Below are 26,771 nucleotides of genomic sequence, written 5' to 3' on the forward strand. Positions count from 1 at the left end.
CCTTACCCTACCTCACCTCTCCTCTCACCCTACCTCACCTCTCCTTTCCCTGAGGGCAGATACACACACAGTGACCCAGTTCTCCAACCTTTGCCGTACACACTGGGGTCTGTACGCAGATGAGGAAGATCAGTACAAAGAGGAAAAGTGACATTTTGATCTGTAGAGTCTCTGGACCACCATCAACCATACTGACCAGATGGCTGCACACTGCCCCCTCGCCAGCACACTGCCCCCTCGCCAGCACACTGCCCCCTCACCAGCACACTGCTCCCTCGCCAGCACACTGCCCCCTCACCAGCACACTGCCCCCTCGCCAGCACACTGCCCCCTCGCCAGCACACTGCCCTCTCGCCAGCACATTGCCCACTCGCCAGACACACTGTCCCCTCGCCAGGCACACTGTCCCCTCGCCAGCACACTGTCCCCTCGCCAGCACACTGTCCCCTCGCCTGCACACTGCCCCCTCGCCTGCACACTGCCCACTCGCCAGGCACACTGTCCCCTCGCCAGCACACTGTCCCCTCGCCTGCACACTGCCCCTCGCCTGCACACTGCCCCCTCGCCTGCACACTGCCCACTCGCCAGGCACACTGTTCCCTCGCCAGGCACACTGCCCCCTCGCCAGGCACACTGCCCCCTCGCCAGGCACACTGCCCCCTCGCCAGCACACTGCCCCCTCGCCAGGCACAAACATTCACAAACACTATATGCACACACATTAGACACAGACAAACTAGACACACGTTCACACACACACAACACACTAGAGTTGGAGGCAGGTGTTGGGGGTAGAGTTGAGTAGTGTAAAGGGTTGGTTGGCATTCAAGTGGGGGTGGTCTCTTTTACAGGCCAACGTGGAATGCGAGTTGTTTGGAAATGGACAGCTATGTGTCTAGTGTGTGTGAGCGTGCACTCACACACCACACACGTGTAACCGACTCCCCTCTTAGAAGTCTTGATCGAAGAGTGGGGAATGTTTGGGGGGTGGGGCAGAAAATCTATTGTGGGGAATGCTGTGTGTCCGGAATTCACACACATACACACACCAGTACACAGTAAATATTACTCAAATTGAATACAATTATACTCTACAAAAGATAACATTTGGTCCCAGTCTAAATAGAGTAAAAATTACTCTTGTTACAGAGTTCAATTTTCAGAGTTATTTCTACTCTATTCGGTGTTTATATTTAACTCTACAAACTGTAATTTACTCTATTTAGCTTAACATGGAAACAACTCTACTGCCAATTCGCTCAATATAGAATTTTATATTATCTGTGGAAAGTGTAATTTCTTACTCAAATTGAATACATTTTTACTCAAAGATCACATTTGGTCCCAGTCTAAATAGAGTAAAAATGTATCTTGTTGAAGAGTTCAATTTTCAGTTATTTCTACTCTATTCAGTGTTTATTACTCTATTTTGCTTAAAATAAAAACTCTGCCAATTCACTCAATATAGAATTTAATATTATCAGTCAAGAGTGGCATTTGTACAACTAAACTTAACGTCAATAAATCAGAAGTCCGTATTTAATCTTATGGCTTAGATCCCGCTAACGGGATCGATATGACAACAGCCAGTGAAAGTGCAGGGCGCCAAATTCAAAACAACAGAAATCTCATAATTAAAGTTCCCCAAACATAGAAGTATTTTACACCATTTTAAAGATAAACTTGTTGTTAATCCCACCACAGTGTACAATTTCAAAAAGGCTTTACAGCGAAAGCACACCAAACAGAAAAACACAGCCATTTTTCCAGCCAAAGAGAGGAGTCACAAAAAGCAGAAATAGAGATAAAATGAATCACTAACCTTTGATGATCTTCATCAGATGACACTCATAGGACTTCATGTTACACAATACATGTATGTTTTGTTCGATAAAGTTAATATACAAAAATCTGAGTTTACATTGGCGCGTTATGTTCAGTAGTTCCAAAACATCCAGTGATTTTGCAGAGAGCCACATCAATTTACAGAAATATTCATCATAAATGTTGATGAAAATACAAGTGTTATGCATGGAACTTTAGATAAACTTCTCCTTAATGCAACCGCTGTGTCAGATTTCAAAAAAGCTTTACCGAAAAAGCACAGCATGCAATAATCTGAGTACAGCGCTCAGACAACAAAATAAGCCATACAGATATCCGCCATGTTGTGGAGTCAACAGAAGTCAGAAATAGCATTATAAAAATTCACTTACCTTTGATAACCTTCATCAGAATGCACTCCCAGGAATCCCAGTTCCACAATAAATGTTTGATTTGTTCGATAAAGTCCATAATTTATGTCCAAATACCTCCTTTTTGTTCGCGCGTTTAGCCCAGCAATCCATATTCATGAGGCGCGAGCAGACGAAAAGTCAAAAAGTTCCGTTACAGTTCGTAGAAACATGTCAAATGAAGTATAGAATCAATCTTTAGGATGTTTTTATCATAAATCTTCAATAATGTTTCACCCGGGGAATTCCTTTGTCTGTAGAAATGCAATGGAACGCAAGCTAACTATCACATGAACGCGCGTGATCAGCTCATGCCACTCTGGCAGACCTGACTCATTCAGCTCCCATTCCTCCCTCCTTCACTGTAGAAGCATCAAACAAGGTTCTAAAGACATCTAGTGGAAGCCGTAAGAAGTGCAATATGACCCCATAGACACTGTATATTCGATCGAAAATTACTTGAAAAACTACAAACCTCAGATTTCCCACTTCCTGGGTGGATTTTTTCTCAGGTTTTTGCCTGCCATATGATTTCTGTTATACTCACAGACATCATTCAAACAGTTTTAGAAACTTCAGGGTGATTTCTATCCAAATATACTAATATGATGCATATATTAGCAAATGGGCCTGAGTAGCAGGCAGTTTACTCTGGGTACCTTATTCATCCAAGCTACTCAATACTGCCCCCAGCCATAAGAAGTTTAACAAAGCACTTTATTCTTAAATGTAAGACATTTGCAATACATACATCAAAATACTGATGATAATAAAATAAAATTGTGGACTGAAAAGAAATGTTGGCCTCTGTTCATTTTCATACATGTACATAAAAAAGCTCAATATTGCAATTCAATACATCTAACAATGACATGGGGGATTTTGTGATTGGCATCTCACATATCAAAAACACTGATGAGAAAATAAGATTGTGGCCTCTGTAAAATTACATTTTGGTATCTGACCCCCCTTTACAATCACAGGAAACAGTATGGGACAATAAACTAACTTGAATCATCACAACTGTAAGACATCTGTATATCAAATGCTTTGTGACAGAAAAGCTCTTTATCATCAACTACATAAGGTCCCTCTGTTGTACACCCAACTGTATATGCATTAAAATGCTAATCAAGACATATTGTTATTGCAAAAGTAACCAACAGTAACCTCTCATCTTTAACAACAACATGGTGAATTTTCTGAAAAACTGGCATCTCACAATGGACTTTAAGACAAACAACTAAACCTGAACGATACATATGTCCATGGTGTTTGGCCCATTTAACATTTAAAACCGTGGTGTCAATTGGTACCTGAAGACTCTCAGCCATCTTACAGCCACAGTCCACCACATTTAAAGATAACATTTTACCTGGACCGATGTTGACTGTTGACTTTGGTGTTTTTTTGCCAATGTTTTAGTTACATTTTTAAAGCTTTTTAATTGTTAAAAAAAAAATTATGCTTTGCTTCATAGCGGATGCACCAGCTATGCAAAACTGGTCCAATTTTAAGCCTACATGTGGGGTAATGCACCATAAAATGATGCTTCGGTAGCAGCCTCTTTTTTGGAAACAATTGCTTGAATAACCTGTGGTGCTCTGCGATTAAGAAAAATTGTAAAGCCTTAGTAAACATTTAATTTTCTCCATTGATATCAATCTGAAGCAACAGCAACAGTAAAAGCAGTGTAGATCATTGGGACAAACTAAGTCTCCAAAGAGAAGTGGTAGATTGGGAAGTAAACACCAGGACTGGATAGCGTTTAACCCCAAGTCATTAGTCCTCTCCTAAATTCACTACAGGAGGTGTGTTGTTTTGCTCCATGTAACCATAGTTAACCTCTTGATTCTAGCCATCCCGGATCCGGGATCGTGAATACAGCCTCAAGCTCATTACCATAATGCAACGTTAACTATTCATGAAAATCGCAAATTAAATAAATATGCTAGTTCTCAAACTTAGCCTTTTGTTAACAACACTGTCATCTCAGATTTTCAAAATATACTTTTCAACCATAGCAAAACAAGCATTTGTGTAAGATTATTGATAGCTAGCGTAGCATTTAGCGTAGCATTCAGCATGCAACGTTTTCACAAAAACAAGAAAATCATTCAAATAAAATAATTTACCTTTGAAGAACTTCAGATGTTTTCAATGAGGAGACTCTCAGTTAGATAGCAAATGTTCAGTTTTTACAAAAATATTATTTGTGTAGGACAAATCGCTCCGTTTTGTTCATCACGTTTGGCTACGAAAAAAAACTTTTTACAGGAGTGTAAATTCTCTATGCAAGCTCATTAGCATAACGCAACGTTAACTATTCATGAAAATCGCAAATGACATGAAATAAATATATTTGCTCTCAAGCTTAGCCTTTTGTTAACAACAATGTCATCTCAGATTTTCAAAATATGCTTTTGAACCATAGCTAAACAAGCATTTGTGTAACAGTATTGATAGCCTAGCATAGGATTAAGCCTGCCATTCAGCATGCAACATTTTCACAAAAACAGGTTGTCACCTGTAACTTGGACAATAGTTCCATACACTGGTTGATCATACAAGGGGACCATAATTACATCCCTCTCAAGTACTTTAATATCCTGCACAACTGGATCAAGTATTTTAGAAAAACCATATGTTTTAATGTCTTGGGCATGAGATAAAGCAACCAAATGAATATTAAGCAGAAATGAGTTGAACTTTGGAAAAAAAATCCGTAGATTGACGTCGTTTGCTCCTAATGTATGTATTCCCCGTTATGATCCAAGAGGATTTGCAGTTTCAAAATCATCATAGAGAAGCTGTATCTGAATTGCATGCTTCTGTTTTGAAAACAGAGCATGGCTCTTGAACAGATCTCCATCACGTCAGTCATAAAGTCTTCTTGAACTGGAATCAGTCTGCATCATCTCCTTTATGTCCAGGGTGTTTGTAAATAAACTGTCATGTTTTCAAAATGGGGATGTAAACAAATGGATCAGTAACAACAATTTGATCATAGCCTCCAGTAGTCTGTGTCGTGTATCAAATCTAGTACCAAGAACGTATTCAACTGAGTCGACCCTTCCCCACTTTTCTGTAAAATACTGCATTCTCTTACTTTCAGAATTGAATACACCAAAAGGATTTGACATTTTTTCAAAACACTGATCAATTTTACACTCAATGTCACTTTTAATAGGCTCCTGTATAGACAGACACACTTCTTCACAGATTCTTTAGCTTGAATATGAATATCATCAACCGTCTCTTCCATGGAAATGAACAAAGAGTTAATGGTTGTTTCACCTACACCTGCCACTGTAAGGTCAGCTATGGTTGCAGCGCAGCTGTCTACAAGACTCTTATTGACAAGGACTGAGTCAGAAGGGGAACTTGTTGATGGCAAGTCATCAAAATGACTTACTGCTACATATTCAGCTGTAGAGGGGCCTTCACCATGATCAGAACAAGGTTCATGTGCTTTATAAAGATGCTTTGTATGAGGTACCGAAGACAAAATGAGCTTTGAAAAGCTCATCAAAACAGGCAAGAGAGTCTGGTGACTTACAAAGGTATTGCATGTTTATAAATCACAATGAATTACTTGTGAATCGCACTCCTCTGGGTCCCCACAGCAAGCAGATAGGGTTGAAGGCTTTCCATGATGCTCTCCAGATGCCCCTGGATGCTGGTCCCAGTCTGGGACACAAAAACTTCATTAGTGTGCTATTAAAATGAATCACGGTTCGCAAACAGTTTGTGAAAATGTAAATTACAGCTACACATGATCTTACCATGATTTGTCCATAATCTTAAAAGTAGTTATTAGGATTAGGAATGGGGACAGAACAGTCAACTGTAACCTCATCTTGATAAACTTCACAATGTGGTCACTGGTGTGTCTGGCTGTGGTCTTTCCTGGTTTCTTGCGGCCATGAGGGGACGGTGGCAGAAGGTGGACAAGGACCAAAATGGAGGACATGTCACTGTCCCGTCCTGAAAGTACACATTTTCACTGAAAGTTACATCATTCCATTCTGCTTGCAAAAACAATGCTCCCTTCCATTAGTATAATCATTTTATTCCAGCAGACCATTTTCCACTTCTGTTGTGGATTCAGCATTTTGAACCAGGTCTTGCAGGTTGCCTGTCTGTGTGAGGCCACGGCTTTGGTCAATGACTTCCTGCTTATAGAGAGTAGGCCACTTCTCCAGGAACTTTGCAGAGGTTGCATTACCAAACATCAGACTGAAATCTTTCTCAATCTGCAGACAAGATGGAATAAGTCAAGACAGAACAGTAAACATTATGGTGTGGCACTATCGTCATGTAATATATCACAGTCCTAATCAGACTGTTGTAGAACAGAAAACAATTGTCCTGATAGTTTCAAGGCAGTCGAAGATCCACATACCATTCCTGCTATGTCTTGGAATCTTGGAAACTGTGAATATTTCAGAGGACTTCACTGGGTCATGAACCATCTTTTGGCGATATGCGAAGGTCTGCTTCATCTTCTCCTTTACAATTGCTTCAACAGCCGTATTCTTCATCAGGGCAATGGCCTCAACACAGGCTTTCTGTTGTTGGATAGTTTCTCTCTGAAGGGGTCTATCTGCTTTTGGACCACCTGTAACATGGTGAAACTTTGACAGATTACTGGGTTTGTCTGCTCTATACAAGTATATGGTAATGTGTCATAAGATATAAAAAACAAGGCTCAGAAACTCTGCAAGGATGGCCATGCATGCAGTAATGCCACCAGATGAAAAGTAGGATTTATTTAACTCAGAAACTCTGCAAGGATGGCCATGCATGCAGTAATGCCACCAGATGAAAAGTAGGATTTATTTAACTCAGAAACTCTGCAAGGATGGCCATGCATGCAGTAATGCCACCAGATGAAAAGTAGGATTTATTTAACTCAGAAACTCTGCAAGGATGGCCATGCATGCAGTAATGCCACCAGATGAAAAGTAGGATTTATTTAACTCAGAAACTCTGCAAGGATGGCCATGCATGCAGTAATGCCACCAGATGAAAAGTAGGATTTATTTAACTCAGAAACTCTGCAAGGATGGCCATGCATGCAGTAATGCCACCAGATGAAAAGTAGGATTTATTTAACTCAGAAACTCTGCAAGGATGGCCATGCATGCAGTAATGCCACCAGATGAAAAGTAGGATTTATTTAACTCAGAAACAGAATTAATACTAAGTATCTTACTCTTTCAGTATTTCTAAGAAACACTTGCTTATACAGATGTTTACATACAACTATTCTCTGGTCATGTGTCATGAATGAGACTTAACTCCAATCAAAATCCCTTACACGTCAGTGACTGATGCATGGTGGTCTTCTGTCGTCCCTCTGATGCTTCCCTTTGAACAAATTCCAGTCTACATGCTAGATATCCACTCCCATCTTCTGCATTGTAATAATGCTCCTAAAGTAAAGTACACTGCTCAAAATAAAGGGAACACTAAAATAACACATCCTAGATCTGAATGAATGAAATATTCTTATTGAATACTTTTTTCTTTACATAGTTGAATGTGCTGACAACAAAATCACACAAAATTATCAATGGAAATCAAATGTATCAACCCATGGAGGTCTGGATTTGGAGTCACACTCAAAATTAAAGTGGAAAACCACACTACAGGCTGATCCAACTTTGATGTAATGTCCTTAAAACAAGTCAAAATGAGGCTCAGTTGTGTGTGTGTGGCCTCCACGTGCCTGTATGACCTCCCTACAACGCCTGGGGATGCTCCTGATGAGGTGGCGGATGGTCTCCTGAGGGATCTCCTCCCAGACCTGGACTAAAGCATCCGCCAACTCCTGGACAGTTGTGGTGCAACGTGGCGTTGGTGGATGGAGCGAGACATGATGTCCCAGATGTGCTCAACTCTATCACGTCTGTCAGATGTGCTCAGTGTGAACCTGCTTTCATCTGTGAAGAGCACAGGGCACCAGTGGCGAATTTGCCAATCTTGGTGTTCTCTGGCAAATGCCAAACGTCCTGCACGGTGTTGGGCTGTAAGCACAACCCCCACGTGTGGACGTCGGGCCCTCATACCACCCTCATGGAGTCTGTTTCTGACAGTTTGTGTCACGTTCTTTCAAAATCGAACCCAGAAGCAGACCAGGACAAGGAGAGTAGGAAGAAGGTGAGTATTTATTTACAAGTGAATGTGAATGGGTAGATATATCCAGGTGGCGTAGCGGGCAGCGGTGGTGAGTTGATGGGAGTAAATAGGTGGATCCAATGGGGTAGCGGAATCCGACGACGACCAGGCGGGAATGGGGTAAATGATCCGGGTGAGTAACTGAAGACAGAACAAACGGAGGTAAGTTTAAGGCAAGCAATACGTAAAAAACAACAAAACAAATTCTATCCAACTTGAGGCTGATACTCTGGCACAACATACTGTTCATGGCTAACGATCCGGCAGGGAATGGATGTCAGGTCAGAGCTTTTGAAGGGGAGAGGTGATGATCAGGACAGGTGTGCAGATTACTGATGGGATACAGGTGAGGGTGAACATCGATCTCCCAACAAGCTAATTCGCCCGGCAACCAGACAGGGTGCGTTCCAGGACACCGGAAACACACTCCAGGACAGAAACACAGGCAAACACAGACTCAGGAAGCGGGATTCGTGACAGTACCCCCCCTCCGACGAACGCCACCGGGCGGACTACCTGGAGCGCCAGGGTGGAGGCGGTAGAAGTCACGAAGCAGGTCGTCATCAAGGATCTGACGCCGAGGAATCCAACTCCTCTCCTCTGGACCATATCCTTCCCAATCCACGAGATATTGGAAACCTCAACCCCGCCGCCTGGAATCCATTATGCGGCGCACCGTGTAGGCAGGACCACCTCCGATCATCCGAGGAGGAGGAGGACGAGGAGGAGGGGGCAACAGAGGACTGAGGAGAACCGGCTTGAGGCAGGAGACATGAAAGGTGGGGTGTACTCGAAGCGTTGCCGGCAATTTGAGTCGGACCACAACAGGGTTAATGATTCTCTCCACCACAAACGGACCAATGAACTTTGGTGACAGTTTCCTCGACTCAGTCCGTAGAGGAAGATCCCGTGTAGCCAACCAAACCTTATCTCCGATGGTATAAGCGGGAGCAGGAATACGGCGACGATTCGCCTGAATCTGATACCGGTCAGAAACTCTAAGGAGGACCTTCCTGGCCCGATGCCAGGTCCGGTGGCAACGACGAATGTGGGCCTGGACAGAAGGAACCAAAAGATCCCTCTCCTGAGAAGGAAACAAGGGAGGTTGGTATCCGTACAGGCATTGGAAGGGGGACATCCCAGTGGCAGATGAAGGAAGGGTATTATGGGCATACTCGACCCAGGGTAATTGAGATGACCAAGAGGTGGGATCAGAGGAGACAAGACAACGCAGCGTGGACTCCATCTTCTGGTTGGCTCTCTCCGCCTGACCATTAGATTGTGGGTGAAATCCAGAAGTGAGACTGACTGTAGCTCCAATGGCCAAACAGAAGGATCTCCAGACAGCAGAGGTAAACTGAGGACCACGGTCAGAAACAATGTCACTGGGCAATCCGTGGACCCTGAAAACCTCCCTAACCAGGATCTCGGACGTCTCCGTGGCAGATGGAAGCTTGGAGAGAGGGACAAAATGAGCAAACTTGCTGAATCTGTCCACAATGGTCAGAATGACCGTGTTCCCAACAGAAGGGGGCAATCCCGTGACAAAATCCAGGGCCAGATGCGACCAAGGTCACCGAGGAATAGGTAGGGGGTGAAGAAGCCCAGAGCTGGGCCGATTGGTACTTTTGTTCTGAGCACAAACAGGACATGCGGCAACAAACCTCCGGGTATCTTCTCCCATGGCAGGCCACCAAAATCGTCTGCGCAGTAGCGCCATAGTCCGAGCAACACCAGGGTGACAAGCTATCTTGCTGGCGTGGGACCACTGAAGAACAGCAGAACGGACCGACTCAGGCACGAACAACCGACCGGGTGGACCGTTACCGGGGCCGGGCTGCGTCCGAAGGGCCGCCATCACATCCTCCTCAATCCTCCATGTAACGGCTCCCACGACAAGGTTCTGGGGAAGAATCGTCTCAGTCTTGGCCCCACTCTCATCAGTCTTGGAGAACATCCGGGACAAGGCGTCCGCTTTGCTGTTCTTCGACCCAGGTCGGAACGTCAGGGAAAAATTGAAGCGTCCAAAAAACAAAGCCCACCTGGCCTGACGGGAGTTGAGACGTTTAGCCGATTGCACGTAAGCCAGATTCTTGTGGTCAGTCCAGACCACAAACGGTTGCTCCGCTCCCTCCAACCAGTGACGCCACTCCTCCAAGGCAAGCTTCACAGCGAGAAGCTCCCGGTTACCCACATCGTAGTTTCTCTCAGCTGGTGAAAGACGACAAGAGTAGAAGGCGCAGGGATGGAGTTTACCGTCAGTGGAGCTACGCTGGGACAGGATGGCGCCCACTCCCACATCAGACGCGTCCACCTCAACAACAAACTGACGGGAAGTGTCAGGTTGAGAGAGAATCGGCGCGTTGGTGAATCGGCTCTTCAAGTTCAGAAATGCTCGGTCTGCCTCAGGAGTCCAACAGAAAATTCTGGTGCAAGACGTCAGAGCAGTTATAAAGGGGCGGCCACCCGGCTGTAATCACGGATAAACCTCCGATAGAAGTTCGCAAATCCCAGGAATCTCTGGAGCTGCAATCTCGTACCGGGCCGGGCCCAATCCCGAACCGCCCGAACCTTCTCTTGGTCCATCTTGATCTCACCCCTGGAGATGATGTACCCGAGGAAGGATGTAGTGTGGGCGTGAAAATCACACTTCTCTGCCTTCACAAACAGACGGTTCTCCAATAACCGCTGCAGGACCTGCTTAACATGCTGGATGTGGCTGGAAAGTTCCTTGGAGAAAATCAGGATGTCATCCAGGTAAACGAACACAAACAGACCGATCATATCCCTCAGCACGTCATTCACCAAACTTTGGAACACTGCTGGAGCGTTGGAAAGTCCAAACGGCATCACCTGGTACTCGAAATGTCCCATAGGTGTATTGAATCCAGTCAACCACTCGTCCCCCTCTTTGATCCGAACCAGATGATACGCATTGCGTAGATCAAGCTACATAAACACAGTAGCACCCTGTAAAGAATCGAAAGCGGAGCTCATCAAGGGCAAGGGGTACTTGTTCTTGACCGTAATATCATTCAACCCCCGATAATCAATACACGGTCGAAGAGAGCCATCCTTCTTACTCACAAAAAAAAATCCAGCTCCCAGGGGTGATGACGAGGGACGAATGAGACCTGCAGCAAGAGACTCCTTTATGTAGGTCTCCAGGGCTTCCCGCTCAGGTCGAGAAATACTGTATAACCGTCCTTTGGGAAAGGCAGCTCCAGGGAACAGCTTAATTGTACAATCATAAGGTCGGTGGGGAGGAAGTGACTGAGCTTTCTGCTTACTGAACACCTCACCCAACTCGTGATATGTTTCAGGAACCAGGGACAAATCAGGAGGAGCAGACTCACTGACCCTACTGGTGATAGCATGAGAACAGGCAGTCCTGAGGCAGTTAGCATGGCACTCAATGCTCCAACTAGTTACCTTACCAGTCACCCAATCGAACGAAGGATTGTGTTCTCTTAGCCAGGGGTATCCAAGAACCAGAGGAACATGGGGGGAAGGCAAAATGAAAAAATAAATAACCTCTGAATGATTCCCCGACAACAACATCTTAACCGGTTCAGTCCTCATAGTGATCCGTGCCAGACTACTGCCGTTCAGAGTGGTTGCTTCAATGGCTTCCGGTAATTGCTCCTTGGAAAGCCCCAGCTGTTCCACTAAGTCGGCATCAATGAAGCTGTCATCGGCACCTGAATCGATGAAAGCGTTAATCGCTAAACTCTGATTCTTATTTATGAGGGTAGCAGGAAAACGAGGTCTGACAGGGCTCTTGAGAGGTTGAAACTGGCTCGCTAACAAACCTCCCAAACTTAACGAGCCGAGCAGTTTAACGGGCGCTGAGGACAAACTGAGATGTAATGTCCCGAGCTACCACAGTAGAGGCAGCTGTTGGTCTCACGTCTACGTTGGCGCTTGTAAGGAATTGCTATTTCGTATGCAGGTGACTAACTTACTGCTAATTACATGGCTACAACTCACAGTAAAGCCTGTGGGGTCCCCTACAGGATAGCTCCCACATTACACACATAATCTCCTTTTATTTTTAACCGAACACTGTGTGCCCGAAGAAGATCCTACGATGATGGACAGACAACTGAGCCAATGGCGGAAGACTACAGACTACAACCAGCTGAACCAATCCGAGATCCGATCTTCCTAGGGTCAACCTACTTTCTGTGACGTATATAAGAGCTGTGCTGACTGTTTACGCTCTCTCTGCCTGCCGTTCCACACGAACTAACGGAAGAGCCGTAATTACGTTGTAATACATATTTTCACTCTGAATAAACTGTTTACTTGTCATAAAATTTACCACTTAGTCTGAATCGATCCTTGACCGGCTCACCCATCTACATATCCAATTGCTAACACGCTCGTCCTTAGTTAACCCGTGCCGCCCCACTTGCATAGGTTCAGGATCTGGCGGAAGGACTCCTCCACTAATCCCGTGTGAGGGAAAATGATCAACCCGTTCTGGTCCACTTCCTGACCCGAATGGTAACCGAGTCTCAGATTGATTAGATGGACCCCACTGCTTCTCCCTTCTTCTCTCTCGGACTCTATTATCTACCCGAATAGCTAAGGTGACCAAACTATCTAGGTCACTAGGCTCTGGATAGGAGATCAGCTCGTCCTTGAGTTGCTCCGACAACCCCTGGTAAAAAAACGCTTGTAGTGATTCCTCATTCCAACCACTCTCCACAGCCAATGTCCTGAATTCTATCACAAAGTCTGCCACACTGCGAGCTCCTTTGCAAAGAGAGAACAAACGTTTAGCTGCGTCCTTACCTCGGACTGGATGGTCAAAAAGCTTTCTCATCTCTGCCGTGAAACCCTGGTATGACGTCATGCATGTGTCCCGTCGTTCCCAAACAGCTGAAGCCCATTCCAGAGCTCTACCACGCAGCAGCTCAATAACAAAAGCTATCCTAGCCTTATCTGTGGCGTAAGAGTAGGGCTGCAGATCAAAAACTAACCCACACTGTAAAAGAAATGAACGGCATCCTCCCAGATCTCCCTCGTACTTCTCCGGTGTCGGAACCTTGGGCTCACGGAAGGAAACCGCACCAGACACGGCAGGTGAGATGGGTGAAACAGGTGGTGAATGAATCGCCGGCAAACTGAGCTGATCCTGGATTTGTTTCAAGCTAGCAGATAAGTTCTGGATTGAACCCACTATCTCCTGTAGCGCCGTCTTGTGTTGTCCCAATGTCTTCCCCTGCTGGGTAATGGCATGGCAAACGGAGTCCAGGTCCGCTGGGTTCATCCTTGGCCGGATTGTTCTGTCACGTTCTTTCAAAATCGAACCCAGAAGCAGACCAGGACAAGGAGAGTAGGAAGAAGGTGAGTATTTATTTACAAGTGAATGTGAATGGGTAGATATATCCAGGTGGCGTAGCGGGCAGCGGTGGTGAGTTGATGGGAGTAAATAGGTGGATCCAATGGGGTAGCGGAATCCTCCGACGACCAGGCGGGAATGGGGTAAATGATCCGGGTGAGTAACTGAAGACAGAAGAAACGGAGGTAAGTTTAAGGCAAGCAATACGTAAAAAACAACAAAACAAATTCTATCCAACTTGAGGCTGATACTCTGGCACAACATACTGTTCATGGCTAACGATCCGGCAGGGAATGGATGTCAGGTCAGAGCTTTTGAAGGGGAGAGGTGATGATCAGGACAGGTGTGCAGATTACTGATGGGATACAGGTGCGGGTGAACATCGATCTCCCAACAAGCTAATTTGCCCGGCAACCAGACAGGGTGCGTTCCAGGACACCGGAAACACACTCCAGGACAGAAACACAGGCAAACACAGACTCAGGAAGCGGGATTCATGACAGTTTGAGCAGACACATGCACATTTGTGGCCTGCTGGAGGTCATTTTGCAGGGCTCTGGCAGTGCGCCTCCTGCTCCTCCTTGCACAAAGGCGGAGGTAGCGGTCCTGCTGCTGGGTTGTTGGCCTCCTCCACGTCTCCTAATGTACTGGCCTCTCCTGGTAGCGCCTCCATGCTCTGGACACTACGCTGACAGACACAGCAAACCTTCTCGCCACAGCTCGCATTGATGTGCCACCCTGGATGAGCTGCACTACCTGAGCCACTTGTGTGGGTTGTAGACTCCGTCTCATGCTACCACTAGAGTGAAAGCAACGGCAGCATTCAAAAGTGACCAAAACATCAGCCAGGAAGCATAGGAACTGAGAAGTGGTCTGTGGTCACCACCTGCAGAACCACTCCTTTATTGGGGGTGTCTTGCTAATTGCCTATAATTTCCACCTGTTGTCTATTCCATTTGCACAACAGCATGTGAAATTTATTGTCAATCAGTGTTGCTTCCTAAGTGGACAGTTTGATTTCACAGAAGTGTGATTGACTTGGAGTTACATTGTGTTGTTTAAACTCTTGCTCCTACCTGACACGCAGGCGTCCCATCTAGACATCTGGAAATGCAAATGCGCTACGCTAAATGCTAATAGTACTAGTTAAAACTCAAACGTTCATTAAAATACACATGCAGGGTAGTGAATTAAAGCTACACTCGTTGTGTATCCAGGCATGTAACACCACAAAAGACCCGCAGGGGACGTAAACAAAATAATTAGCATAGTCGGCGCTACACAAAACGCCCAAATAAAATATAAAACATTCATTACCTTTGACCATCTTCTTTGTTGGCACTCCTAGATGTCCCATAAACATCACTATTGGGTCTTTTTTTTTCGATTAAACCGGTCCATATATAGCCTAGATATCGATCTATGAAGACTGTGTGATCAAGGATTTTTTTTTTATAAAGTTTTATAACGTAACGTCATTTTTTTTAAATTAAAAAAGTAGACGATAAACTTTCACAAAACACTTCGAAATACTTTTGTAATGCAACTTTAGGTATTAGTAAACGTTAATAAGCGATCAAATTGATCACGAGGCGATGTATATTCTATAGCTGTACGTCTGGAAATAATGTCCGGGTAAATCTCAACCAAAATATCCGGTCGGAGACCGGAAGAAAGGCGTTGCCTTGCGTCTGTTTGACCAAGAAACAAATAGTAGGCAAATGACAAGACTGTTGACATCGTGTGGAAGCTGTAGGTATTGCAACCTCGGCCCCATTAAATGTGGTTCACCTTTATCAATGGGTTGAAGTGGCGCATGGATATATTTTTCCATTTTCAGTGATCAGATTTTCCTGCACTTTTCGATGAAACGCACGTTCTGTTATAGTCACAGCCGTGATTTAACCAGTTTTATAAACGTCTGAGTGTTTTCTATCCACACATACTAATCTTATGCATATACTATATTCCTGGCATGAGTAGCACGGCGCTGAAATGTTGCGCGATTTTTAACAGAATGTTCGAAAAAGTAGGGGGTAGGAGTAACAGGTTAAGTGTTCCCTTTATTTTTTTGAGCAGTGTATAATTCAGTTTGAGTGAGCAGTTTGAGTGAGCAGGTTAAAATATCTTCATGTTCATTCTTATCCTTAAAACTACAGATACGCCCGTAGATGAAGAATTGCTCATTCAACGGGTCTGACTCTCGCAGTGCAGAACTTAACTAGGCTTTTATACCACCAGAGTTGAGCTTAGGAGAGATGGCAGAGATGGTGGGCATACGGACATGTTAACAGATCTATAGTTTAAATAAAAACATCACCCAACAGTAAAACAGCATACTCATTCATGATCCTCTCTCCTCCAGGTTTGTTCTTCAGAATGTCTTCAATCGTCTACATTGGAGTAATTTAAAAAAGGAACACACTAACACTTTTAAAACAGCAATGAAATAGCAAGTATAATAAAACACACCATGATCATCCTCTCACAACTTTCATTGATGTCATTTATCACTCAATCTTCAAGTTTGGCATTTGTTTAAACTGGAAATGTGCAGTACTTACACGAGAGACGATTATCCTCGGCTGTCTTTCTTGTAGCAGGACTCTGCTGCAATATAATGGTGTCCTCGGAGTCCCCCTCATTGTCACTGCATTTTGATAAGGAGCTGCTTGCAGAGGAACTCAACGAATCTAGCAATCACGTTAACATTTAACTGGTGTGATTAACACTAATTATAACACATTTAGGTGGAAACATCCATTATCATGTTAAGAGGACTTTTGTTAATGACAGGCGGAATGCAAAAATGTAACATTTTGAATTGATTAGGCCCACTACTGTTCTAAAAGGGGTGGGAGAGGTCAGCACAGAAACCAAATACAATTTTAAAACATCAAAATGAGAAAAGAAATCAGCAGATATATCTGCTTGTCTCACATATTCAGAACATGTGTTAGGCTAGCCAGGACTGTATGGATGAATGTGAAGCTCTAAGCTCATATGCAACTCACCATCGGGATTTGGGTCTTGGGGTCAACAAACCTCCAGCACACCAAGATTTTGTTTCTTTAGAAGAAACTCAAACACCTCCTCATCAACTTCAGTCTTCAATTCATCATAGACTTTTAAGTCCAAGGTTGGAATGTCAAATTTATTGGCAACTGTGAAGACAAAAATAGACTGCACAACCTTATTGATGAAATATGTTGTGTATTTTTAGAGAGAAAAAAAACAGAACAGAAGACAGAAATCAAGAGGTCACCTTACGTGAACATCGTAACCCCAAAACTGGCTTCGTGCTCCTTTCCTTGTCAATTCCAATTATATGCAGTCTACTACTGCCACGTACTGAATTATTACAACAGCAGTCTGAGTATTATAGCAATACACCACAGATAGCTATCAACACTGAGAGTGTAGCGGCATACAAATGTTAGTATCACTTATTCTTTAAACCATTCATGACCGGCAAAGACAATAAAACTATAAACCAATCTTTGACTGATCTGTGATTTGGGGAGGCGCAAGATTGCTTTGTACTCATTATCAGCAAGGAAATCAGCTATCAATTTGACAGTAATATAAGTATATTTAAAGAGTGTCAGTATAAGTATGTTGTTCCATAGGATATTGTGTGAAATTTGAAATGTTTCACTCACCACAATCCAAAAAGGATTTGAAGGTCAGTTGCCCCTCATAACAAATGTATTTCTGACAATCCCTGTACTTCACGCGTACAGCCTGCAACCTTGATGACAAGAAAAAAAAGTGTATTTAAATTGCATTAACACAAATATACACATTACAAGAGAGCAGTGCTCTGTTTAGAGTAAAACACACGTGTTGCATGGATCTGCCTGCCGCTAAATACTGTCTACTAACAGCTCTCTGTTCAGAGTAAAATGCAGGTGTCGCACCGACCAAACTGCTCTAAAACTGTCCATCAGCTCTGTTCAGAGTAAAATGCAGGTGTCGCACCGACCAAACTGCTCTAAAACTGTCCATCAGCTCTGTTCAGAGTAAAATGCAGGTGTCGCACTGACCAAACTGCTCTAAAACTGTCCATCAGCTCTGTTCAGAGTAAAATGCAGGTGTCGCACTGACCAAACTGCTCTAAAACTGTCCATCAGCTCTATTCAGAGTAAAACGCAGGTGTCGCACCGACCAAACTGCAGCTAAAAACTGTCTAATAGCTCTAAACTTGAGTGAGAAACACATGTAGCACAGACCAACTGCCGCAAACTGTCTGCTAACAGCTCGCTTTTCAGAGTAAAACACATGTTGCACTGACTAGCCTGCTGCCAGAAGTCAGTAAAGTCCGCTAGCTACTGATAATAGCTAATACCGCTCTGTTGAAAATTTAAAACAGGTGATGCACTGATCCACCGGGTGTACATACTGTCCATAAACCATTAAAAGTGGTATAACTTAATGTTACTGTAGCTAGCTAGCTAATTAGCTCTAGCTAGATGCTCACATTAGCATCTGACTATTCAAATTGTGCAGTAACAGTAAGCCTACACTACAATGCTAGCTAGCTGTAATGTTGCTCAACAGTTTTAATTTGCACACGAAGTTGACCAATGACAGTGAACTTACCTGGAATTCTAATTAAGTTTAGAAATGAAGAAATTCTGTGGTTCTGTGAATGACTTCTGATGTTCGGCGGATCCTCACTCTCGATCTGTCCACTCTTTCCATTCGCGAGACACTTGCAAAGTGGCAATGGCGGCAGAATCTAAATTCAACCAACATTAGTGGGCGTAGTCATGCTGTTTTACTCCAATATCATTTATTCTGTATTTTTGCCAGATGTGAATGTCCTTGGCTGGCGTGGTTACACGTTGTCTGTGGTTGTGAGGCCGGTTGGAGGTACTGCCAAATGATCTAAAACGACAGTGGAGGCAGTTTATGGTAGAGACTTTCCTGCAGTCAGCATGCCAATTGCGCGCTCCCTCAACTTGAGGTGTCTGTGGAATTGTGTTGTTTGACCAAACTGCACATTTTAGAGTGGCCTTTTATTGTCCCTAGCTCAAGGTGGGCCTGTGTAATGATCATGCTGTTTAGTCAGCTTCTTAAAATGCCACACCTGTCAGGTGGATGGATTATCTTGGCAAAGGAGAAATGCTCACTAAAAGGGATGTAAACATGTTTGTGCACAGACTTTGAGAGAAATACGATTTTTGTGCGTCTGGAAAATTTCAGGGATCTTTTATTTCAGCTCATGAAACATGGCACCAATACTTTGCGTTTTATATTTTTGTTCAGTGTAAACATAAATGTAAAATGTAACATCTCGCAAGAGACATGGAGAGTTTGAATTCCACACACTGGGTTTCACTTACTCTACCTGTTTGAAAACTTGGCCAGAATGTTAGTGAACAAATATGGCATACGAATGATTTTAATCACAAACTCATATTCCTCACAATTGATCAATTAGTCCATACTCTATAGCCCTCAAACTCAACTCTGCACCTCAATGCCAGTTCCACTGAGTTTTCACGTTGTTGACCTCTAACCACTAAGACACAAATTTCAATAGAGATATAACTTCTGCAGCTTGGGGAATGCGTAATATTTGTGTTTAAAAAATCTCACTACAAGTAGCTTGTAGCTCACTACAAGACCAAATAACCAGTTCAGTTGGTCAGATTGATTATTTGATTCATTGCAGGATAAAGGGTTTGCCATGAGAATGTTGTTGTGCTTTCTAGTCGTCATGGTGGTCAGCTTCTCTGTAGTCAACATCTTTTCCGTTATATGATATCTACTTGGTTGTGTAAGATGGAGTAGCCCACACACTGAGGGGATTAGATTAATGCCCCGGGCCTGCCCCGCATGAACCGGGTTAGCTTTGATTGTGGAATTCCGGCCTTGAGCCAGGTACCCCGTTTTGGCTGACAAAGCAAAAGTGACATACAATAGGTTAAGCACGTGGAGTAATGAGTAGGATTCTGGGTTTTCACATCCAAAATTGAAATGCTTTATCTGCCTTCCCAATAAAAAGTAGTTTGAAAATTCAAATATATGCTTAATATATAAAACGCTTTTGCCCAGTCACTTCACCAGCCATAGCCCGGTGCACCGCGGTTCAGCTTTATCAAACTCCCTCGCTGATAAGCGTGCGTGTGACAGATCCCTGTCATCCCTTCTTCTCATGGGCTCTGTCATGCAAGCAATGGTGATTGAAAATTGGACACACACACACACACAGCTCTGTCCAAAGGAGGAGCTATGCTATTGAAAGGACGCCATTATTTTCGCCCCCAACACACACACTTCCCATCTCTGGGTCTTTTTTTAGCTGGGGGTCAGAGGTGAGGGGTGAAGTGTCACTGGGTTAGGCTGGGGGATGGACAGATGCGTGCGCTCGGGCGCACACACACACACAAAATCTGCACTGTACGGGTGAGGCCAAATGTTTTAACTAATCGGTTTCATGCTCTTCCCCCTGTCCCATGGGAGGTAGGTTTTACACATGGGCCTATTGTTTTAATGAAGAAGAGTGTCCTTGTATTGTAGCTCAGTGTAACATTAATTTCCACATCAACACACAAGTCACTCTCATTGTTACTCTTTCTTCACACACCTCCCCCAACCTCTCCATTTCCTTGTCTACTGGTTGATCAGTATGTTCAGCTACTACTACTACTGGTTGTTAGGCTAAAACCAGTTCTAGAGATAAAAAAAAACACTTGCACACATTTCGCATAACACAAGCATTTCGCTGCACCCACTATAAAATCTCCTAAATGTGTGTATGCAACAGATAAAATGTGATTTGATCCACACCATTGTGTTGTTAGTGCCCAGCAGGATTGGATTGCAGCTATCGGGCCTCCCACAGAGTCTATTTCTTTGTCGTGCTGAAATGATTCCCTAAGCGAATGACTGGTTTTAGGTTCCTACTGCCAGAACACGATCAGAGAGAACACATCAGAAATGAGAGCTTTATCTGACAAACACACACACACACGCAGAGTCAGTTTGTGAGGCCTTAGGTGGAAACTCGACCCAGAGCTGAGACCGATACAAGAGCAAAGGAATTCCCGTAACTGAATTTGGGCCTCCTCAAGTTCTCTCTCACTTTTACACACACACACATATATATATATATATATATATATATATATATATATATATATATATACACAAAAACACATCTGCGATTTCCCCAGCTCTCTGCAGGCCTGTGTTTCTCATCAGCAGTTTGTTGAAGACAATTGTGATTATTCCTTGGAGGGGCTATTGACTGTCAATACACCTCATGGAAATGTCTTTCTGTCTGGCCTGGGTGTGTTTGTGGAGGGCAGGCATTGAAGTTTCAGAGTTCCTCCTTCATGTATCTTCCATCTGTGGGCATTTATCCTCTGAAGTGTGTGTGTGTGTGTGTGTGTGTGTGTGTGTGTGTGTGTGTGTTGTGTGTGCGGCCAGCAGAGTTAGATTATGTGGAGTTGGAATTCCAGGGCCTTAATTCACAACATGTGCCTCACAATTAAGAGAACTGCCCCAATGTGTGCGTGCGTGTGTGTGAGTGAGCGTGTCTGTGTGTGTCCCTTTGTTGCGTTCCCCTCTGACAACACACTTTCTCTGTCTTAGAGAGATTCTTTTTCTCAGTCTACTCTTCTTCTTTTGTCATAATTTCTTTAACCTGGTGATCTCATTGGGAGTAAAAAAAAATCAGTAGTTTTGTTTGTGTTGTTGGTGTGTACACACACACACTGTCATTAAATGAAGCTTATTTATATTGACTGCTCATTTTTCTGTGTGCGTCTCTTCCGTGCATATGTGTGTACTATGATACTCTTTGCACACCGAGGCATGCACTCACGTGGAAGTGTCAGCTTCCTTGTGTAAGCAGGACACTTCCATGTACGGATCAATCTCTTTAGGCTGACACGCTGGTGTGTGTGTGTGTGTGTGTGTGTGTGTGTGTGTGTGTGTGTGTGTCAGGTCTCATGGTGTCACTGTGATGGAGGATATCTGCCTGACCCTTGACCTCACAGACCCAGCTCCTGCACACACACTCAGTGTGCATGTCAGACAAGCAAAACAAAATACCTACCAGCTGCTTCAGTTCTCTTTCACACACCCAACTTTGCTCCGTTAGAATGGTGTGTGCCTCCTCACACCAGGAGCAGGTACAGTGCAATTTGGAAAGTATTCAGACCCCTTCAATTGATCTAAAATTGATTAATCAATTTAACACAATACCCCATAATGACAAGGCAAAAAATGTTTTTTAGAAGAAAAAAACAGCAATATAACATTTACATAAGTAATCAGACACTTTACTCAGTACTTTGTTGAAGTACCTTTGGCAGTGATTACAGCCTCAAGTCTTCTTGGGTATGACGCTACAAGCTTGGCACACCTGCATTTGGGGAGTTTCTCCCATTCTTCTCTGCAGATCCTCTCAAGCTCTGTCAGGTTGGATGGGGAGCGTCGCTGCACAGCTATTTTCAGGTTTCTCCAGAGATGTTTGATCGGGTTCAAGTCCGGGTTCTAGCTGGGCCACTCATGGACATTCAGAGACTTGTCACGAAGCCACTCCTGTGTTGTCTTGGCTGTGTGCTTATGGCCTTTGTCCTGTTGGAAAGTGAACCTTCGCCGTAGTCTGAGGTCCTGAGTGCTCTGGAGCAGGTTTTCATCAAGGATCTCTCTGTACTTTGCTCCATTCATCATTCCCTCGATCCTGACTAGTCTCCCAGTTCCTGCCGCTGAAATACATTCTCACGGCATTATGTTGCCACCACCATGCTTCACCTTAGGGATGGTGCCAGGTTTCCTCCAGACGTGACGCTTGGCATTCAGGTCAAATAATTCAATCTTGGTTTGATCAGACCAGAGAGTCTTGTTTCTCATGGTCGGAGAGTCTTTAGGTGCCTTTTGGTCAAACTCTGAGCAGGCTGTTATGTTTTTAAATATATATTGTTTTATTGCACCTTTATTTAACCTGTTGCGACGAGCAATCCCGTATCCGGGAGCGTAATTATAGCCTCAAGCTCATTACCATAACGCAACGTTAACTATTCATGAAAATCGCAAATGAAATGAAAGAAATATATTGGCTCTCAAGCTTAGCCTTTTGTTAACAACACTGTCATCTCAGATTTTCAAAAAATGCTTTTCAACCATAGCTACACAAGCATTTGTGTAAGTGTATTGATAGCTAGCATAGCATTAAGCCTAGCATTCAGCAGGCAACATTTTCACAAAAACAAGAAAAGCATTCAAATAAAATCATTTACCTTTGAAGAACTTCAGATGTTTTCAATGAGGAGACTCTCAGTTAGATAGCAAATGTTCAGTTTTTCCAAAAATATTATTTGTGTAGGAGAAATCTCTGTTTTGTTCATCACGTTTGGCTAAGAAAACCCCCGAAAATTCAGTCATTACAACGCAAACTTTTTTCCAAATGAACTCCATAATATCGACAGAAACATGGCAAACGTTTTTAGAATCAATCCTCAAGGTGTTTTTCACATATCTATTCGATAATAAGTCACTCGTGGCAGTTTGGTTTCTCCTCTGTTCAAAATGGAAAAATGCACGCACCTGGAGATTACGCAATAGTTTTGACGGAGGACACCGGGCGGACACCTGGTAAATGTAGTCTCTTATGGTCAATTTTCCAATGATATGCCTACAAATACGTCACAATGCTGCAAACACCTTGGGGAAACGACAGAAAGTGCAGGCTCATTCCTTGTGCATTCACAGCCATATAAGGAGACATTGGAACACAGCGCCTCAAAAATCTGGCTCACTTCCTGTATGAAATTTCATCTTGGTTTTGCCTGTAGCATTAGTACTGTGGCACTCACAGACAATATCTTTGCAGTTTTGGAAACGTCAGATGCATAGTCGAGCATCTTTTCGTGACAAAATATCTTGTTTAAAACGGGAACGTTTTTCATCCAAAAATGAAATACTGCCCCCAGAGGTTCAAGAGGTTAACCAGGTAGGCCAGTTGAGAACAAGTTCTCAAATGCAGGCAAACTTGAATCCATTATACCTAATTTCTTCCAGCCAGGGGGAAAAAACTTGTGCAACCAGGGGGGGAAACTCTTGACCACCTTTACTCCACACACAGAGACATGTACAAAGCTCTCCCTCGCCCTCATTTTGGCAAATCTGACCATATTCTATCGTCCTGATTCCTGCTTACAAGCAAAAACTAAAGCAGGAAGTACCAGTGACTTGATCAGTACGGAAGTTGTCAGAAGATGCGGCTGATTTGCTAGAGGACTGTTTTGCTAGCACAGACTGGACTATGTTCCGGGATTCATCCAATGGCATTGAGGAGTATACCACCTCAGTCACTGGCTTCATAAGTGCAGAGGCGACATCGTCCCAACAGTGACCGTACGTACATATCCCAACCAGAAGTCATGGACTACAGGCAAGGTCCACAGCGAGCTAAAGGCTAGAGCTGCCGCTTTCAAGTAGCAGGACACTAATCCGGACTCTTATAAGAAATGCTTATTAGCAGACCCCCATAGTCCCAGTGGCCAAGAAGGCGAAGGTAACCTGTCTAAATGACTACTGCCCCGTAGCACTCAGGTAGGTAGCCATGAAGTGCTTTGAAGCACTGGTCATGGTTCACATCAACCCCATCATCCCAGAATCCCTAGACCCACTCCAATTCACACACACACAATTCACCCCAACGATCCACAGATGAGGCAATCTCAATCGGACTCCACACTGCCCTTTCCCAACTGGACAAAAGGAATACCTATGTGAGAATTCTGTTCATTGACTACAGCTCAGCGTTCAACACATTATTGCCCACAAAGCTCATCACTAAGCTAAGGACCCTGGGACTAAACACCTCCCTATGCAACTGGATCCTGGACTTCCTGATGGGCCGGCCCCAGGTGGTAAGGGTAGGTAACAACACATCTGCCACGCTGATCCTCAACACTGGGGCCCCTCAGGGGTGCGTGCTTAGTCCCCTCCTGTATTCCCTGTTCCCCCACGACTGTGTGGCCAAGCACAACTCCAACATCATCATTAATTTTGCTGACCACCCAACGGTGGTAGGCATGATCACCGACAACGATGAGACAGCCTATAGGGAGGAGGTCAGCGATCTGGTAGTGTGGTGCCAGGACAACAAGGTCTCCCTCAATGTGGGCAAGACAAAGGAGATGATCATGGACTACAGGAAAAAGCGCGTTGAACACGCCCCTATTCACATCAATGGGGCTGTAGTGATTTTCAAGTTCCACATCACCAACAAACTATCATGGTCCAAACACACCAAGAAAGTTGTGAAGAGGGCACGACAACGCCTTTTCCCCCTCAGGAGACTGAAAAGATTTGGCATAGGTCCCAAGATCCTCAACTAGTTCTACAGCTGCACCATCGAGAGCATCCTGACCAGTTGCATCACCGCCTGGTATGGCAACTGCTCGGCATCCGACCGTAAGGCGTTACAGATGGTAGTGCCCCATCATTGGGGCCAAACTTCCTGCCATCCAAGACCTATATACTGGGCAGGGTTAGAGGAAGGCCCCCAAAAAACTTTACCCCCACCTACATGTACAAATTACCTTTTTAGTAAATATTTTCTTAACTCTATTTTCTTAACTGCATTGTTGCATTGTTGGTTAAGGGTATGTAAGGAACCATTTCACGGTAAGCATTACACCTGTTGTATTCGGCGCATGTGACAAATAACATTTTATTTGATATGACCCCCTTTCAGACCTCCACTTATTTACACCCCTTTTATGGGGGGGGGGGGTGTTATATCATGGGGTCTGTTTTGTATTTCAAATGAGGGAGGTGTTAAACACTAGAAGTATAAATTAATTTACCTGCTAAAAAGCAGAGAACCATTCACACAGACCCAACGCCTGTATTTTGGTTATAGGGTCTGTGAAAATGCAGGAATCATGACTAGGTCTTTAGTGGGGTTCAATTTACCCTTTTTTTTTTTTTTTTACCCCATTCCTCTTTGAGATATACAACAAAGCAGACATGGTACATTTGTGGGATGTTGGTCTGTGTATGAAAGGGATAATGTGAAGCAGTCATGTTGTTCTACAATTTTTTTTACAGTGTTTTACAGTGTTTCAGTGCCTTTCTCCAAGGCAGGTTGAGCTTCTGACACCATGGTGTGATGTTACTGGCTATTCAACCCCCTCCCTCGTATCCCTTTGGCTACAAGGAATGTGAATTCCAGTCCTAACTACCACTACAATGCTATTGCCAACCTTTTATATTTGTTTACCAGAGAGCTAGCCACCATGCTTGCTAACCTTTTAGTTTTATAAACCAGAGTGCTAATAGCCACCGTGCTGCTAGCCCATTAGCTTTCTTTACCAGATAGCTAGCAACCATGCTAACCTTGTAGCAAACCAGACAGCTAGCCACCATGGTATCATTTAGCTTTGTATACCAGAGATAGCCATTAGCCACCATGTAAATTGTGTGGGGGGGGCTTTCTGTTTTTAGGGTGAGGGGGAGGGGGAGCAGTAAAGTCCGGTGCACTAATGAAATACAATAACTCACTTCGCTGTAGCTCTGCAGTGAAGGGTTTTTATGTGTGTGTGTGTGACATCCTTCCCAGAAGGCTCCCAGGCTCCCCAGTCCACAACCCATTTCACACACCTTCCATGTTTTCCTTCCTCTGGTGTGTGTATGTATTTGCTGGGTTTATGTGCAATGTTTCTGCTTACGTGGGTGAGTGTATGTATGACATGCATGTATACATAGAAGGTCAAATATGTGTCATTCTCTCCTGTCATTGGCAGTTGTACTATCACATACCATAGGGGCGGCAGGTAGCCTAGCGGTTTGGAGTGTTGGGCCAGTAACCGAAAGGTTGCTGATTCAAATCCCTGAGCCAGCAAGGTGGGAAAAATGCCCTTCTGCCCTTGAGCAAGGCAGTGGACATTGATTTAAGGCAGCTCACCCCACCTCTCTGATCCAGGCTGTATCACATCTGGCCGTGATTGGGAGCCCCATAGGGAGGCGCACAATTG

General features: G+C 44.1%; 2 protein-coding genes and 1 long non-coding RNA gene across 3 annotated transcripts in view; 2 read left to right on the forward strand and 1 right to left on the reverse strand.

Moving 5' to 3' along the window:
* rpl14 (ribosomal protein L14) overlaps positions 1-3,696 on the forward strand; it is a 155,305-nt gene extending 151,609 nt beyond the window's left edge. The window contains exon 7 of the mRNA XM_065017832.1: positions 3,680-3,696. The gene's annotated coding sequence lies outside the window, so the exon portion shown is untranslated. The remainder of the gene's footprint in view (positions 1-3,679) is intronic.
* LOC115128600 (E3 ubiquitin-protein ligase TRIM71-like) overlaps positions 1-26,771 on the forward strand; it is a 56,048-nt gene that overhangs the window by 3,843 nt on the left and 25,434 nt on the right. The window lies entirely within an intron of this gene.
* Positions 8,390-9,053, reverse strand: LOC135571314 (uncharacterized). The gene is made up of 2 exons (XR_010463720.1): positions 8,661-9,053; positions 8,390-8,558 (listed from the first exon to the last, which is right to left on the reverse strand). It is a non-coding gene; the product is annotated as an uncharacterized LOC135571314 (long non-coding RNA).

The sequence above is a fragment of the Oncorhynchus nerka genome, linkage group LG4 (assembly GCF_034236695.1).
Source record: "Oncorhynchus nerka isolate Pitt River linkage group LG4, Oner_Uvic_2.0, whole genome shotgun sequence".
NCBI lineage: Eukaryota > Metazoa > Chordata > Actinopteri > Salmoniformes > Salmonidae > Oncorhynchus > Oncorhynchus nerka.